The sequence below is a fragment of the Nycticebus coucang genome, chromosome 1 (genome assembly GCF_027406575.1).
Source record: "Nycticebus coucang isolate mNycCou1 chromosome 1, mNycCou1.pri, whole genome shotgun sequence".
Classification (NCBI taxonomy): domain Eukaryota; kingdom Metazoa; phylum Chordata; class Mammalia; order Primates; family Lorisidae; genus Nycticebus; species Nycticebus coucang.
The window spans coordinates 181,406,457-181,424,732 of NC_069780.1; positions in this window are offsets into that span (position 1 = coordinate 181,406,457).

Sequence of the window (18,276 nt, forward strand, 5' to 3'; positions counted from 1 at the left end):
TGACAAGTGAAAAGAATAAAATCCTAATGACAAGATTTTATTCTTTCTTAAGGGTACATAATATTCCATTGCTATTCATCCATTGATAGGCATTTAGTTTGATTCCATATCTTGGCTATTGTGAATAGTGCTGCAATAAATAAGGAAGAGGTATTTGTAGATGGGAAGGTGTTTTATCTAACACAGTAGGATGGGTTTAATATCCTCTTTTCCACATGAAGGCAGGACGGTGTCTATCTTGTTCACCATTATATAACTAGGCTACAACTTAATATTTGCAGAAGTGGTGGCTGGTTGATTAGTTGGTTGGATGAATAGATGAATGGATTTTTTTTAAGTGGGTGGAGTTAGAACAGCTATCTGAGAAAAAGACTGCATTTGCAATATCCTTGCTACCATCAATACATCTTAAAAACTAGTCCACTGACTTCTGTTCACATTAATTTGATACAGGGCACATTTATCACAAAAAAAATTTTTTTTATTAAATCATAACTGTGTACATTAATGAGATCATGGGGTACCATGAGCTGGTTTTATATACAATTTGAAATATTTTCACCACACTGGTTAACATAGCCTTCCTGGCATTTTCTTAGTTATTATGTTAAGACATTTATATTCTACATTTAGTAAGTTTCACATGTACCCTTATAAGATGCACCATAGGTGTAATCCACCAATTACCCTTCCTCCACCCATCCTCCCCTCCTCCCCTCCCTTCACTTTCCCCTTTCCTCATATTCTTAGGCTATAATTGGGTTACAGCTTTCATGTGAAAGCCATAAATTAGTTTCATAGTAGGGCTGAATACATTGGGTACTTTTTCTTCCATTCTTGAGATACTTTGCTAAGAAGAATATGTTCCAGCTCCATCCATGTAAACATGAAAGAGGTGAAGTCTCCATCTTTCTTTAAGGCTACATAATATTCCATGGTGTACATATACCATAATTTATTAATCCATTTGTGGGTCGATGGGCACAAAAAAATGTTTAGAACTTCATTTATATAACCATGTTTTAAAGATATGCTTTTATAAGATACTCCTTTATGTAATTCTGTTCCCAGGCTGATAATGTCAAGAATTTTTCCCACACTTCCTTCTAGGATTTATGTATCATTCAAGTATGTGATAGGTACCAGACTAGTCCAAGGATAAGGCGATAAAATTCATTCTTTCTTGCTGTAGGAGTTTACAGTCTAGCAGGGGGAATACATATTTTTAAAGAAAAAAGCTTATTAGCTATAATAATCCCATGTTGTCTTTAAAAAATATTTTAAAAATCATATTTTAAAAGTCCTAAAGAATTTGAAAAATGGTTGCAACTAGAAAAAAACATGAATTTTTAAAATTTAAATTTAAAAATATTTCTTATTCATCACACATTCAATCCTATGAATTCTCCAAAGATTAGATAGGGCAGATCCATGTGAAGAAATAATGAAATAAATGTGCGGGGAGCAGATCTGAGAACTGGAGCCAGAGAAAAATGATCTGATACGGTGAGTAAGCACAAACTTACCTGAAGAAGTGCTTTCTGGTGGTGGGCTAGCACAGCATCACACCCTTCCTGCTCTCTGGAAGGAGAGTCCTCCCATCATACCCACAGGGAGATCAGGACTTAGAGGACACGGCCATGCCATTTGGGGATAATGGATGGATGGTGCTTTCCAATGGTGAGGGGGATGTTTGGGTTTAAGAAGGAAGCCACTCAGAGCTAAGCTGCCCAGAGTGTCACTTGAGAGATACCGAGGGGGGCGGGTTCAAACCTGGCCCTGGCTGAACTGCAACCAAAAAATAGCTGGGCGTTGTGGCGGGTGCCTGTAGTCCCAGCTACTCGGGAGGCTGAGGCAAGAGAATCACTTAAGCTCAGGAGTTGGAGGTTGCTGTGAGCTGTGTGAGGCCCCGGCACTCTACCGAGGGCCATAAAGTGAGACTCTGCCTCTACAAAAAAAAACAAAAAAAAAACAAAGAAAGCAGGAAATCTCAACACTATTAATGTGCTGCCCCCAAATGTGGTTGTGGCAGAAATGGGAATTACTTATAAGGAATGCTGCAAGTAAGTACCTTTATTAAGTCAAACAATAACCAGCACATTTGAGATCAGAAATAACATGTACTGATGTCAGAATAAAAGAAAACCTGTGGACTTTATTTTCCTTTTGGTCTGCTGTACAGCAGAACACAGTCTGGGATAAAGAGGACGAAGCAGAATTCCCTTGGTGATCCCGGGGCAGTAGTCCCTACCCTCTTTCCCCCTGACTCCCTCCGTGTGTTCATAGAGTAACTGCAAATTTCTGCATGACCTCTGCTTTACCCCAGTGTGCTGGTAACGGTTTAAGAAACCACCTTCTGGAAAAATAACACATAATGTATACATTTCAATTTTTACTGATGCAAAAGGGATGTGTAGTGTATAATTTACAAAGATAATAAATATACTATACTCTCCATTAGAAATATCACACAACCATTTGATTCTCACAGAATACTTACCTTGATTTTTGCTGAACTCTTGAATCCTTAGCCAAACTACAGTTACAAGTTTTATAACATTAGACTGAATAAATGCTGGATTATTTTTCTTTTCAGAACTTGCTCACATCATTGCCAAGGTAATATAGTTCTGACATAAATATTGGTTAATATTCTCATTTGCATGAATGGGCATGAAGAAAGTGAGGAAATGAAGATGTATGTGACAACTTCATGCATTCATTCATGACAAGAGGAACCTCTTTGATGAAGCAGATAATGATTTACAAATACCAGAAAAACACTCCCTCAATTTTTTTCTGTAGCCTTTCACATTGTAATGGCCATGTGGAATGTGCATTATTAACCTCGTCTCCATCAGTTTCTTAAGTCTAGCTAGTCAACAAAACAATAAATCAGACCTTGCAGAGTGAAGGGAGGGAGGAAGCATTTGCCAATTTCAGTGGTATAAGTGCTCCAGCCATGGCCAATTCCAAGATCCCAGAGTGATGTCACTGAACACGAAAACAAGAAGACGGGCACAGTAGCACACCTTTCTGAGATTCTAGAAGACAGACACGATACCTTAAGAGCATAAATAATAGTAAAAGAGACAGACACGATACCTTAAGAGTATAAATAATAGTAAAAGAGTTAGGAGGTGATTCGTTTTGATATACACTAATCTTCTTTTAAATATAATTTATTTAACAGTAAGTTTGTATCATTTCATCTTTAACAATTTGCATGTTTAGCAACAATGTGGCAATGTTTTCAAAAATTTACTCGTCCCTGGTGACCCAGCATCAGCCAGCACTGGCACACCAAGGGATTAGTCTTTCTCACTCTCTTCTTCCTTGTCAAAAGTATCAAGCTCTGTAATGACCACATGTCTGTGTTCTCCTGAAGAACTTGCTAGAATTGCGAGTAAGAAGGATCTTTCTTCTCTGTGTCACCCCCAAGTCCTTGCAATGCGTGGAATATTACGGAAGCTCACTAGATACTGGTCATGGATACCAGAAACACTGAACAATCACTCTCTTCTAGCCGGGGACCCAGCCTGTTGCTAACGTGTAGCAGTCTTAACTGTCTACTTTCATCTGGCCACTGACTCCACTAACAGACTCCACTCTGGCATTAACACATTAGAGCAGTGATTCTCCACCTTCCTAATGCCACGATGTATTTTCATTGTTACAAAGGGGTCGCAACCCACAGGTTGAGAACCACTGCATTAGAGGAAGCTCATATAAATATTAATTAAGCACTTTCTGTGTGTTTCTCACATTTGGTGATATCTCAAAATGTCATATCAGATAACAAGGACCCTGCATAAAGTAAGCTAATGAAATTTCTCATGCTTGTTATCCTTGGGACCCACGTGCTCTTGGTAAGCCTGTGTGATAGCTGCAGCGGGGCCTGCCCAGCCCATCCTCTTCAGGTCTGAAGCAATCACTCCTCTACCTGCTGAGGGCACTGGTAGCCAAAGGTGCTTCGCTGCGTCTCTCTCCAGGAATTGTCCTTGTCTGAACAGAGCTCCCTGATCCAAGATCATGCCCCTCCCCAGTGACAGCCTGTAAGAAATGACTGGTCTCTGCATGGCCATGTGGACCCAACCCACTCACTTCTGTCAGAATGGTAGAGTGACTCAAGTGCCTCAAAATAATTAGAGACCAAGAGCAAGTGAAGTTTTAGCAAGGAAGGAAAAGTTTATTTTAATGGCCTGGACAACAGGCTGGGCCTCATTCTGAAGACTGCACTATGGAAAGTGCAGACTCTAGGTATTATACACAGCCTTGAGGAGTATCAGCTGCTTCTCTGAAGTTTCCCAGGGTCTTCTTAATTAACTCTGTTCTCAAAGCAGTCCACCTGCAAGGTCTTGAAAACAGCCCACCAGCAAGGACTTAATAACATCCCACCTGCAGGGTCTAAAGCAGCCTCATTCCCACAATTGTTCTGGTCATCCTGACCCAGACCACTCTAAAATAGCTATCATCCATCCTGCTTATATCTGAACAGCTACCTAACACTCGCATCTGGGACAGCTCCACGGGGCTATTCCAGCTGCAGCTCCCTAACGGGTCTGTCAAGGCATCCAATGCAAGTTGGCCCTGCAGCTTCTCCCTCTGCCCAATGGTGCTTCCCACACTCCTCAGTCAACCAATGCATGTGAAAGTCCACCTCAGGATCTGTTTGGTGAGGATCCCAACACGCAGTAGCCCTCGAAGTAACTGTAATACAACCTCATACTAAAGGATACATGTTTAAAAAAAGTCGAAATTTAAAAACTAGAGCATAATATTAGCAAATGAACAGATAATCAATGATAGTAGTATTGACAATGGATTTCACGGCACCATCTCGGCTCTAAAATTATGACTTTTAAATGTTTTTACATAAATAAACCATATAGAAGCTTAAATAAAATATCTCATGACTGGATGGCACCTGTGGCTCAAAGGAGTAGGGCACCGGCCCCATAGGCCGGAGGTGGCAGGTTCAAACCCAGCCCCAGCTAAAAACAAACAAACAAATAAAAATCTCATGACTAATGATTCTGCTTACCCAAGAAAGAAGTCTTCAGTGTGTTATAAGAGTTTACTTCAAGGCTCACATAAAACAGGAAATTTTAACATAAATACTGGACTACACTGACAGTATTCAGTTTGAGGTGAGTTGAAACTGGCCATACAAATAAGGAATAGCTTTGCTAACACTAACAATTATTGAAAGGTGAAAATGACCTTAATTTCTGAAAAGGAAGGTCGTATTTAATAATTTCTGATTAGCTAACTCCTATCATATACAATTACACAGAGCCAGCTCCAGATACAGAAAATATGGTTGAACAGTTGAACAATTACTATTCTCAGATGGAAAGCATTTCATGTTTCATGGTTCCTTCATTCAAACAGACATTTAATTATAAGAGATACAAAGACAAAGCTTAAAAAGCATTCTCCTTCCTGCCATTCTAACTTCTAAGGAAGGAAGGGAGGGAGGGAGGACAGAGGGAAGGAAGGAGAGAGGGAGGAAGGAAGGAAAGGTTCTTTTAAGAAAATTTCACTCCAATTTACTATCCTAATTTATCACATTAGAATACTAAATGCTACATGCTATAAAGCAATTAAGTCTGTAGCAATTTACACAGCCACTTAACATAGGAAAAGGAGAAAACAAATGACCTTGAACCAAGTGATATTTTTGCCATGACCGTGTAGACATTTTAACTGGTTTGTACTCTCAGGCATTAACCATGACATTTATATAATTATGGATTACTTAATTTATGTTCTCCCCAATCGAAAGATGGATAATGTAAATACATTGAGATTTTTGCAAATATTAAAATTACATGCATATTGAGGCCAAGTGTGAAAGGCTAATATCTCAAAGTAAATTTAAGATACTCTACAAGTGATTTAAAATAATGTTGCTCATTATTATCTTTTCCATCCTTGACACAAACTGTAAAAATATGCTGTTCTAGATTGTTGTTGACAGTTTTTATGTATGGTTTTCATATATAGTTGAATAACTTTATGACACCATGTGAAGGTAGGCCAAACTGAAAACTTTCTAGCTTAATTTTAATGCTGGTTTTATGACAAATGAATCTGAAAATGTATGTAAGTGTCTACAAATATGTCCTTCCTCTCAAATAAGTTCATACCTGAAATCTGAGATAATTTGAAAATAAATGCTACCTTTATGATGCAGATAACAAAGGACCATATGTTTTACAAGAATTTAACATCGTAATCATCAGTGACCCAATACAATCTTTTAAAACAATAAATCTCCATTTCCATTTCAAACACAATTATGAAGATAGGAACAAAACTTCATTTCTTCATGAGGGCCAGCTTAGGCTAAAAAACTTGACCTATTGTGTTTGAACTGCAAATTTTTCTAGGCTATAATAGAAGTTTGGATGTCTTCTGGTTTTGTTTTATCTCCGTTGGTTTTGTGTTAATAGATAAAGGGGGTCCAGGTTCATTTCTGTACCTGTGTACCTTGCATGGTGGTGGAACCTAGGATTTTGACATACCCATCGGCAGGTAATGTACATTGTACCCCACAGGTAATTTTCATCTCTCACCTCAAAGGCCTGGGTGTTTTATTATAGAATCAGATCCTTGTGACCAAGGAAATATCACTACTGGGGTATAAAATTGTGGGAAGCAGGATAGATGCTTCTATCTGTGAACACATTTGCACCACGAGGAAGCATCCGTTGGTTTTCAGTTTTCATCTGAAAACTGGAAACTGTATTTCCATACAGTTACTCTCTTTTTCTTTAGGTGGTGCAGGTCAAAACCCAGGTAAGAAAAGGAAAGATGTGTCTCATCTTCCAAGTCAAAAATGGAAAGTTTTACTCTGAGCACCCTGTCCCAAACTGTCCTTCCAGACTCGGGTGGCCAGCGTGTCACACTATGGGATTTTTGTGCAATTTTTGTACAGTGATTCCATTTGCCAAAATATTCTTCTAAACTTGTTTCATCTCCATTTCTCTGGATTTTTGTATCTGAGAGTGTAATGGGTTATGAAACCCCACCCTCCCCACTTCAGTATAATCCCTCTGGGGTGAAGCACAAAACAGTAAGCTCCAAGTACACCTACATTTTGAAGAGGGCCGCTTGTCTAAAGCATCTCTTCAGAAATGCATAAGAAATAAGGTGATTTCCTTAGAATGAGCTGTCAGTGAGATACCCTGACCCCTACACACGCCCAAGGGAAAGGGAGGTGGAGCTTTCCCTTCATCTCAGGCCAAGGAAAGTGGCTTGGGGAGACTCAGGAAATTGAGGGGAGTCACTGAGTCATGCCGCATTTTACTGTCAGAGACGCTTCTCAAAGTCCAAAGACAGACACTGCTGTGGATCCCAGGGAAGAGTCTACTTAAACATGCAAAGAGACACCAACAGAGAAAAGGACATTAGAACCAGGGCAGAGGCATCAAAGTCACAGGTAACCAGTCCAGAAAAGAGATTGTCCCCATCAGATGAACAGAAGCCGAGAAGTCTTCAGGAGAAAACATTGCCAAGGAACCCACCAAAGCACTAAAGGGAGTCAGTCCGGGATTATTTGTGTACCTGGCAGGTGAACGCACCAGACTACCAATGAACCAGCCCACCGTGACTGTTCCCTGAGTCCAGCCCTAGAGATGGCAGAACAGAAGCCATCCAGAGCAGGAGGATGGGAGCAATGACAAGTGAAGCCAGCAGGGTCCCTGGAAATCTTCAAAGCTTGATTTGAACATGAGCTGGGGGAGGACAAAATATCGAATGAGTTTGAAGTTTGATATTATACCAGACTGTGCAAGGATTATGCAAATATGGTGGACTAAATGCTTTTGAGCTTAAAGTAGTCAGAGGCAGAGACAGACTCAGATTCTTTTTAGTATGGGGTTCATCAACTTGGGGACTCTCCTCAAGACAGAAAATACAACATTGTGACTTCAAAATCAGAAACAGAGCCTTAGAAGGGGCATGTGCAAATGGAGGGCCCTGACACATCCTCCCAGTTCGGGGAAGTGATACTATCTTTTACAACTTTATCGCCTCTGTAGAGACTGTCTTTTACAACTTTATCGTCTCTACGGCAAGAATTCTGTCTTAAGATACAAAGTTGCTATGGAGGAAAATATTTTCCTTAAAACCTAATTAATCTCCAGGAGGCTATAGTCATCTGTTATGGGAATAAGTATTTTTATCCACATACGAGTTCTGGCAATTAATTTCGTGAACTTGTCCTAGAAAGAATGTTACATGCCTCATTGCTGAATATCATTAAGGTCACCTTCAAAGCACCCCCCGCAGCACACGGAGTACCAACACCAGTGTCTACTCCACCCTTCAAAGCAATTCTGAAGCTCTTTTTCTAGAATATAAATATATTTCTGTATATATAAATATATAGGTAAGTATATAAAATGTTTAAATAATTGCGGCTCTTAAATAAAATCCAAATTCATTGGTTTAACTTGTTAAACTGTCTTCATTTACTGGTTAGTTATTCCAGGTCAAGTCTTCAGCGGTTGGCGCTAATAACTAATAATGAGACCAATCCAGAACATTTGGCTTGCAATGACTGCCACCACTATGTGCTTTTGTTTGTTCCCTGTTCTCACATGTGTGACACATTTTTAAAGATTTCCTAATCCTTGGCAGCTTCCTCACTCCATCTTTAACTGTGAACACTCCAAAGCTCTTTCTCTCCCCCAACCTCCTCCCCACCTCCACCCCTTCCTGATTCAGTAATGGCTTTCAGAAAACTTCAAACAAAAGGAAATGTTTAATGTAAAACAATAGGGCCCCTTGCTATGGTATCAGACCCTCTGGGGTCCTGTATCAGCCTTCAACTCCAGACTGTGCCCTTCCAGTACAAAAACAATTAGCTGATTCGGCCGTAGAAAAGAGTGAAGTCATTGATGAGCACGGCATTGTATAAACACTTGTTGATTTACAGATTTTTCTCCGTTTTTAAATGGTTGTCCATACTGCAGACAGACAGACATAATGATTATTTTATTGAAGTGCCATCATCAATTATTCCGGTTGCAAATACAGATTATTTTTTAGGTTTAAAACAGAAAAGACGTTTCGTAGGAAGTGTTCACCGGCCTGCTGCCCTGCACTCCCCCTGCTCCCTGTGGCTTCTCAAGACCTCGTCACCAGCACCCCTCCCTTCCCGGCTCCATTCTTCTAAGAATGGAGATTTAGCATTTGCTAACTTATGAAGAGTAATTTTACATTTAGAGAGTGGAACCCTTGTAGAGAAAGAGAAAAAGTAGATGTTAAAGCAGGGTCCAGACCCTTGAACCTACTATTCCAGTAAGCCACGCCTTCTGCAGTTTTAGTTCCTAACCATTGAGTCTCTGAGCATCATCTATGAACTCTCTCTCCCTCTCTCTCTCTGTCTCCCCCCTCCCCCCCCCAGAACTTCTGCCCTTCCCCCCTTCTTTATTACAAGGAACATCCTTCTTCCCGAAACCTGAGTTTAGAAAGCATGCTCAGGAATTTTTTAAGAACTAATGTGAAATTCATTAATAGGGTATTATTCACAGATAGAGAGTGCACTGAAGGATTAAATTAAATCATGAGTTTATCTTTAGGAATAACCCATCGTAGGAAAAACACAGAGGTCTCTCAGCCAAAAATTTAATCCAACGTGTAAGAAGTAAATAAATGTCACTTGTTGTTATGTGGAACCATCCCTGGGTATGTGTACCAGTTTCCTTAGTTTATAATTAAATTTCCTTAAATTCACAGAAGGTACAAATCTGAAATTCTAATACAAAGGCAGACGCAAAATTAGCTGAAGTTTACTAAGAATAGCTGACCAACCTCAGGCGCTGCTTACCAATAAGATAGGAGCAGAAACACTTTCCAGAAAGTAATAGTGATGAGGAGTAGCAGATTTTGGAAAGTGACAAAACTGATCCCTGAAGGAGCCATGGTCTTGCTGTGTTGCAAATGTGAAGTGAGGCCAAGGCTCCAAGGCTGCCTAAGTCCAAAACCTTTTCAACCTTACCCCCAGAAAAGTTGGACCTTGGATAGTGTGAAAGCTAATGTTAACGAGCTGAGCTTTCTGATCCTGAATATGAGCCAAAGTTGGTGTTAACCAGTTGCTCAGTAACCAGGAAGCCTGAGTCTCTGTGGAATCTGGCAGCGTTTTCCCTTCACGGCGGAGTCAGCCACTACACTGCAAATAGACTTGTTATTAAGCCCTGTGGCCTGACTCTGACTTTTATTTAAAAATTCCTTTCTTCTCTGTTCCAGCAAAGCCACTTATCTTCCTCTTCCCTCACCCTGACTAAGCTGACTAGTCTGGACATACTCTCTTTAATAATTAAAAAGCCCCAAGGATGAGTAATGTCAAGGGATCTTGCCCCTCCCCTGGACCCAGGGGCAGCTACAGTCATTATTCATTTTTGTTCATTAGCTTGCAATTTTAATTTCTGCCACTCAAATAGGCCATGTTCTCTATGATCTAGTGACTCTACTTTACATGAAGATGCAACAAGTGGCAGCCTCCGGGGACTCGCTCAGAAGTCTGCTGAAAGAACAGGTGTGCTTGCAGGAAGAGCTTCAGAGCTGCCAGCCACAAAGGCCCTCAGTGGGGGGTGAACAGAGGGGTACTTGCAGAGGGGTGGTCATCTCTGCAAGAAACCAGACAGCTTGAGCAAATCGAGAAACATATTGATTCACAGAATTGCGGATGCACAAATGACAATAAGCAGAACTGGGGGTGCAGGTGGGAATCCCATGGGATCCTCCTTGCCCCATCTTTCCCTATATGCCCCCTTCATTGTCCCTTGCTGCAAGCCACCATCTCCACTTGCCAACTTCAGGTTGCAGCATTTCTCCTGAAGCTCAGATACAAGTTTAGGGAGTGGACATTAAAGCCATCCCTGAAGGCTGAGTCATCAAGTTTGGCTGCGATGTTCATGGAGCGCTTTCCTGGTATCTCCCGGGAGACATCTGGTGCATGCATGAAATATAATTTATGCCCCTACCTTTATTTGTTGGGTAGGCTAGTTAACTCCAGAACAAGATTCATTCTTATACAGCAGAACCTGAAAATTTCTGAGAAACTCTTTCACAACCCCCACTGGACTTCATTGGATTCGCCACACAAGACTTTCTAGGACATCTGTGTCACAGTTTAAATTTCTCAAGCCACCAGCTTAATGATTAGACATCTGCCACTCTCAAAAATCTCTCTACAAATTTTTGAGCAACTTCTTGGATTGCCAGATTCCAGTGCTCACTGCCCTCATGTGTTGGAGCCGTCTTAATATGGATTCACTGACTTCATGGAGGGAAGCTTCCTTCCTTTTCCCCGTGGGTCTCCACCTTCCTTACTGTCTCTCTCCAAGAACTCATGCTGACATTTTAGATGTTGCTAATTGTGGTCTTGCTGACACCAAAATGTTCCACCGTCTTTCTTTGGCAGCTGCTTTCCAAAAAATGTACAAGTTAAACCTTTTCCTTCAAGAACTCAAAGAGCTCTTTGAGTTCTTTTGCTTGGGCCATGATGTCTCAATTATCTGTAACATTTTTCAGAAATTGTAGGAGGTACCTACAATTCAGACCAGTTCTTTGTATTGAAAAAAAGTCTTCCACAACACATTATAAACATTAGGACATCAGGCCTAATACAATACATGGTAATAATGAAAAAGGAACTTATACTAAAGAAAAATATAATACCACTAAGGGGAAAAGCCCACACCTTCTACCCCTTAGTGTAGAGTGGACTCAACTGGTCAAGTTATAGAGGGCAAATTAATATTGTGTGTTGAAGTCCAAGTGTCAAGATACACTTATAGAAATGGTCAATATGTAGGGGTGAGGTTTTCATAGAATACATATGGTACATGCCCAGTCGATGAAAATCAGGTCAACTTGAGGAGGTGGTGAGTGTTGGGAGGGTGGTCAACCACAGAGGTTCTACTGTATTAAATTTTATACATATTTCATGTTCTTTTGCCTTTTTGAGAGAAAAAGCATAAGATTTCCTGACATCAAACGTCTGATCATAAATTAAATGTTTTCAATTTTGTTAACTTTACATATAGATTAAAAAGTAGCTTATTATTTATCTTTTCATAATATCGTGTTTCTTTACTTTAAATGATTGTATAACATGAGCTTGTTTTTTAACTGAAGGGCTTATTTCAACAATGTGAAATTCCAGCATTGTGTAATGTTTATTTTTTCTAACTTTATTAAAAATTAAAAAATCATTTTAATGATAAATTTAAGAGCAACTAAATGGTCCATAAATTCAGTGTTTCAGTTTATGTTTTCAATAGCAAAACAGGCTTCATACAATACCTGTGATCTGGTTTCCTTCTTTTGCTAATGAGTTTGAGTTTAAATATAAGCGAATGGCAATGTTTGGTGATTGTGTTGAACTGATTCAGTTACATTCTTGAATTTCTGCATTCCAAATAAGGGATACTGGTAATCGTGATCACGTGGGAAGTTATTTTCACATGATTTAAGTCAACAAACACATTGCTCAAGTTTATCCTTGGTGGTCTCCACCAACCTCAGATTCCTACTCACTCACTCCTCCCAGTATTCCTTAGCAGAAAACCACTGAGTGGCCTGGCAAATCTTTATCCACCCACCTATCATTTCTAGGGAAAAGTCATGTAGATTTGTCACCATTCTTAAAAGAATTTCTCGATAATTGTTACTTCACTATTTTTTTCTTAAAAAATTAGAGGAAGCAGAAGAAATAGACTCAAAGATCCAGGCTCCCTTCCATAATAAGGTTCTGAGAAATTCATATGGCAGATAGTTAGAATAAATCAATTAGTTTCACAGACATTTCAATAAATTGTGGTTTGAGAGTGGATGCTTTCAAACGATATTTTAAGAACGGAGTGTCTTCTGTTTCTCAAAAGAGTCAGAAGCACCTAAGGACCCCAGATGTTCATCTTACTACTGCTTACTTGAGAGCTTGGGGTGGTTTCACTGCTGCAGAAAAAAAAAAAAAACAAAAAAAAAACTGCTGGAAAAACTCAGATAAAGAGTTAAACGCGCATCTTTTCTTTTTATTAATGACCAAAATGTAATTTCTCCTTGGATTCTGCCACCCTTACACATGGATGTCTTGTATGATTCTTATGGGGAAAAGATATGGACACTTCATGGGAGGTACTTGAAATAAATCACAACTGATTCTGAAAAGGACTTTGGAAAGGGTAACCATGTTTTTTCTGAGTCAACCTTACTTGGTGATGCTCTCCATTTCTTCTGGGTCAAGCCAACATATATGTATTAAACATTTTTTTTTTTTTTTTGGTGTAGATCTAGAACTGAGAAAAATAACAAGAAAAGCCTCACTTTCAAAACAAAACCTGAATTCATAGGTGCCAAATAATCATTTTATGAATTCTTTCTCTGTGAGAACACATTTTAGCACTACTCTGAAAAATGATTATTTCTCAGATTTGTTATTAAAATCTGTTTTACTAAAACACTCTGACAGAAAAAATTTATTGCAGGGAAGTTATGAAGTCAACTCATGAAACGTTACCGGGTAATGGTGGTGACGATGAAAATGGGCACTTGGGTCAAGTTTTAGTAAATTCTTGTGAATGTTTATTTTGACACACACATTTTTTTCCAACACCATCAATCTATTAGGGAGGAATTCAAAAATTTGAGCACAACATAAATTTCATATTTATAGTCACTTATAGTTATTTCATGCTCAGGGAACACCAGGGGAATGCAGAAATTAGCTCTCAGCCAAGCTGAGCCTCAGAAGAGTACCTAAAACAAACTCGGAGCATCTACCAAGAGAGTTGGCCTGTGTGTCATGACCCACCATCAGCTGGCCTTTCAACTGTCTGATGACTTCAAAATAACTGCCCTTCCACTATTTCACAATAGCTCACAATCTGCAACTCTTCTAGAAGGAAACCTAGGTTGGTTTTTCTTTTAAGACAAAGTTCCATATTTATTGCAGCATTTGTTTCTTAACCATTTGATGTATATACAACTGTACTACCTATTTTTATTACTTTTATTTATCTTTATTTTAATGTGTCAGTGATTTAATTTGGGGAGTATCCTGCCCATAACCCCAATTTTTCCATAAGCTCTGCTTTCCACGTTTTATAATTATGCATAAGAGGCTGATTATAGGAACATATATGTCACAACAGAACTAACAGTATTTATGCTTTTTATATTTAAGGAAGATTCACCAAAATAAAAAAAAAATAAATAACGACATTACAGAGTTCATAGCGGAACATAAGGAAATCCATTTTTGGAACACATCAAAGGCCACTCACTCATGTAACTCAAGAAGAGAATCTATTATAAAATGAATATCTTTAAGGTAGGTCCACCAATTAAGCTTAAACTGTATTTTAGCAAGACTAATGTAGCCCTAAATATCCTTGTGTTTTTCATTGTTAGGCTAATTATACCACCATCTCTTACTTTTCTAAAGTACGTTCTGGAGAATCAATATGTACTATAAACAGCACTATGGGATGGATAGGGTGAACTTGTGACAATGAAGGGCTTAAAATCAGCTTAATGTTACTTAAATGGATTCTAACAACTTAATGTACTTTGTCTTTAATATCCAGAACGGAGCTGTTTGCAAGTATCCCCCATTCCTGAATATTAGCAAAAATTCATTCCTACAGTCACATATTATGTGACACAGCACTACCAAAAGGGCTCATGCACAGGTGCAATTTATACCCTAAAAAATGTTTGCTTTTTTAATCTTAGGAACGAAAGAGGAAACTATCAACTAAGCAATTGGTTTATTCATTTTCTTCTAAGAATTTAATAATGTCTTAGTTTTAATTTATAAGGCAATGGTTAAATCTGACTGTAGGACAAAGTTCAGACTGGTAGTGAGCTCGATCCAAAATTGATAGCATACCGCCTCTGAAAGGTTTTGTTTGTTTGTTTTTATTGTAGGGATCTTTCTTTGAGGGTGAAGAGAATGCCACTCTGTAAAATAAGTTTCATGGAGGAGACAAGATGGCTGACTGAAGCCAGCTTTCCACAGAGGCTCCCGTCCAGAAGGAGAGTTAAAGGACAAAAATTCAGCAAGTAACCTGGTGGATTTGAGCTGCACTAAGAGAGAAGGTTGTAGAACGCACGTCAACCCCGCTGAGGCGAGCTGCGACCACAAGGATACAAACAAAAGGGTGGAACAGAAACCAGCTGAAAACAAGACAGAACCACTTAGCCCCACCACACCAGACAGGGCCCCAGTTTCTCAGGCCACAACACTGTATGGGCCCTCGACAAAGCCCCAGGGGCAAAAATCAGAGGGAGTAAAACAACCATGGGGTGGAATCAGCGGAAAAACTCTGGTAACATGAATAACCAGAATAGATCAACCCCCCCCCCCAAGGAAAGATATGGCAGATGCAATTGAAGATCCCATTCATAAACAACTGGCTGAGATGTCAGAAATCGAATTCAGAATTTGGATTGCAGATAAGATTAACAAAGTGGAATTAGGAATTCGAGGAGAAATTCAAAAGCTATCTCAAGAATTTAACGAATTTAAAAACAAAACCACCAAAGACTTAGACACACTGAAGCAAGAATTTGCAGCCCTCAAAGATATGAAAAATACAGTAGAATCCCTCAGCAACAGAATGGAGCAAGCAGAAGAAAGGATTTCTGACATCGAAGATAAAGCCTTTGAACGCTCCCAAACTCTCAAAGAGGAAGAGAAATGGAGAGTAAAAATGGATCATTCTCTCCAAGAGCTCTGGGATAATTCGAAGAAGGCGAATATCCAAATCATAGGGGTTCCAGAAACAGATGAAGTGGCCTCGCTGGGCGCAGAGGCCCTTCTGCATCAAATTATGAAAGAGAATTTTCCAGACATGCCTAGAGATTCTGATATTCAGATAGCGGACAGCTTCAGAACCCCAGCATGACTCAACCCCAATAAGATATCCCCCAGGCATATCATAATTAACTTCACTGAAGTTAATATGAAGGAGAAAATCCTCAAAGCTGCCAGGAGAAAGAAAACCATTACCTTCAAAGGGAAGAATATTAGAATGACTGCAGATCTCTCTGCTGAAACTTTTCAAGCCAGAAGAGGGTGGTCACCGACTTTTAATCTCCTAAAGCAAAATAACTTTCAACCTCGGATCTTGTATCCAGCTAAACTGAGTTTCATTTATGATGGAGAAATTAAATACTTTAATGACATTCATATGTTGAAGAAATTTGCCATAACAAAACCAGCTCTTCAGGATATTCTCAGACCTATCCTCCATAATGACCAACCCAATCCTATACCACAAAAGTAAACTCACTCAGAAACTTCGGATCAAACTCCAATTTCCACACTGGGAAAGGATTAAAAATGCCCACTGGACTTTTGAAAAACTCAATACCCAAAACTTCACCAGACTTATCAATATTCTCCATTAATGTGAACGGCTTAAACTGTTCTCTAAAGAGGCATAGGTTAGCTGATTGGATACAAAAACTCAGGCCAGATATTTATTGCATACAAGAGTCACATCTTAACTTAAAAGACAAATACAGACTCAGGGGGAAAGGATGGTCGTCCATATTTCAGGCAAATGGTAATCAGAAAAAAGCAGGTGTTGCAATTTTATTTGCAGATACAATAGGCTTTAAACCAACAAAAGTAAGGAAGGACAAGAATGGTCACTTCATATTTGTTAAGGGTAATACTCAATATGATGAGATCTCAATTATTAATATCTATGCACCCAACCAGAATGCACCTTAATTTATAAGAGAAACTCTAACAGACATGAGCAACTTGATTTCCTCCAGCTCCATAATCGTCGGAGATTTCAACACTCCTTTGGCAGTGTTGGATCGATCCTCCAACAAGAAGCTGAGCAAATAAATCTTAGATTTAAACCTAACCATCCAACATTTGGATTTAGCAGACATCTACAGAACATTTCATCCCAACAAAACTGAATACACATACTTCTCATCAGCCCATGGAACTTACTCCAAAATCGATCACATCTTAGGTCACAAGTCTAACCTTAGTAAATTTAAAGGAATAGAAATTATTCCATGCATCTTCTTGGACCATCATGGAATAAAACTTGAGCTGAGTAACAACAGGAATCTGCATACTCATACAAAAATATGGAAGTTAAATAACCTTATGCTGAATGATAGCTGGGTCAGAGATGAGATTAAGAAAGAAATCGCCAATTTTTTGGAACAAAACAACAATGAAGACACAAACTATTAGAACCTCTGGGACACCGCAAAGGCAGTTCTAAGAGGGAAATTTATAGCACTACAAGCCTTCCTCAAGAGAACGGAAAGAGAAGAAGTTAACATCTTAATGGGACATCTCAAGCAACTGGAAAAGGAAGAACATTCCAACCCCAAACCCAGTAGAAGAAAAGAAATAACCAAAATTAGAGCAGAATTAAATGAAATTGAAAACAAAAGAATAATACAACAGATAAATAAATCAAAAACCTGGTTTTTCGAAAAGGTCAATAAAATAGATAAACCTTTGGCCAACCTAATCAGGAAAAAAGGAGTAAAATCTCTAATCTCATCAATCAGAAACAACAAAGATGAAATAACAACAGACTCCTCAGAAATCAAAAAAATCCTTAATGAATATTACAAGAAACTTTATTCTCAGAAATATGAAAATCTGAAGTAAATTGACCAATACTTGGAAGCACGTCACCTTCCAAGACTCAGCCAGAATCAAGTGGAAATGTTGAACAGGCCCATATCAAGTTCGGAAATAGCATCAACCATACAAAACCTCCCTAAAAAGAAAAGCCCGGGACCAGATGGTTTCACGTCTGAATTCTACCAAACCTTTAAAGAGGAATTAGTACCTATATTACTCAACCTGTTCCAAAAGGTAGAAAAAGAAGGAAGACTATCCAACACGTTCTATGAAGCAAACATCACCCTGATCCCCAAACCAGGAAAAGACCGAACAAGAAAAGAAAATTATAGACCGATATCACTAATGAATATAGATGCAAAAATATTCAACAAGATCCTAACAAACAGAATCCAGCAACACATCAAACAAATTATACATCATGACCAAGTCGGTTTTATCCCAGCATCTCAAGGCTGGTTCAATATACATAAATCTATAAATGTAATCCAGCACATAAACAAATTAAAAAACAAAGACCATATGATTCTCTCAATCGATGCAGAAAAAGCTTTTGATAATATCCAGCACCCCTTCGTGATCAGAACACTTAAGAAAATTGGTATAGAAGGGACATTTCTTAAACT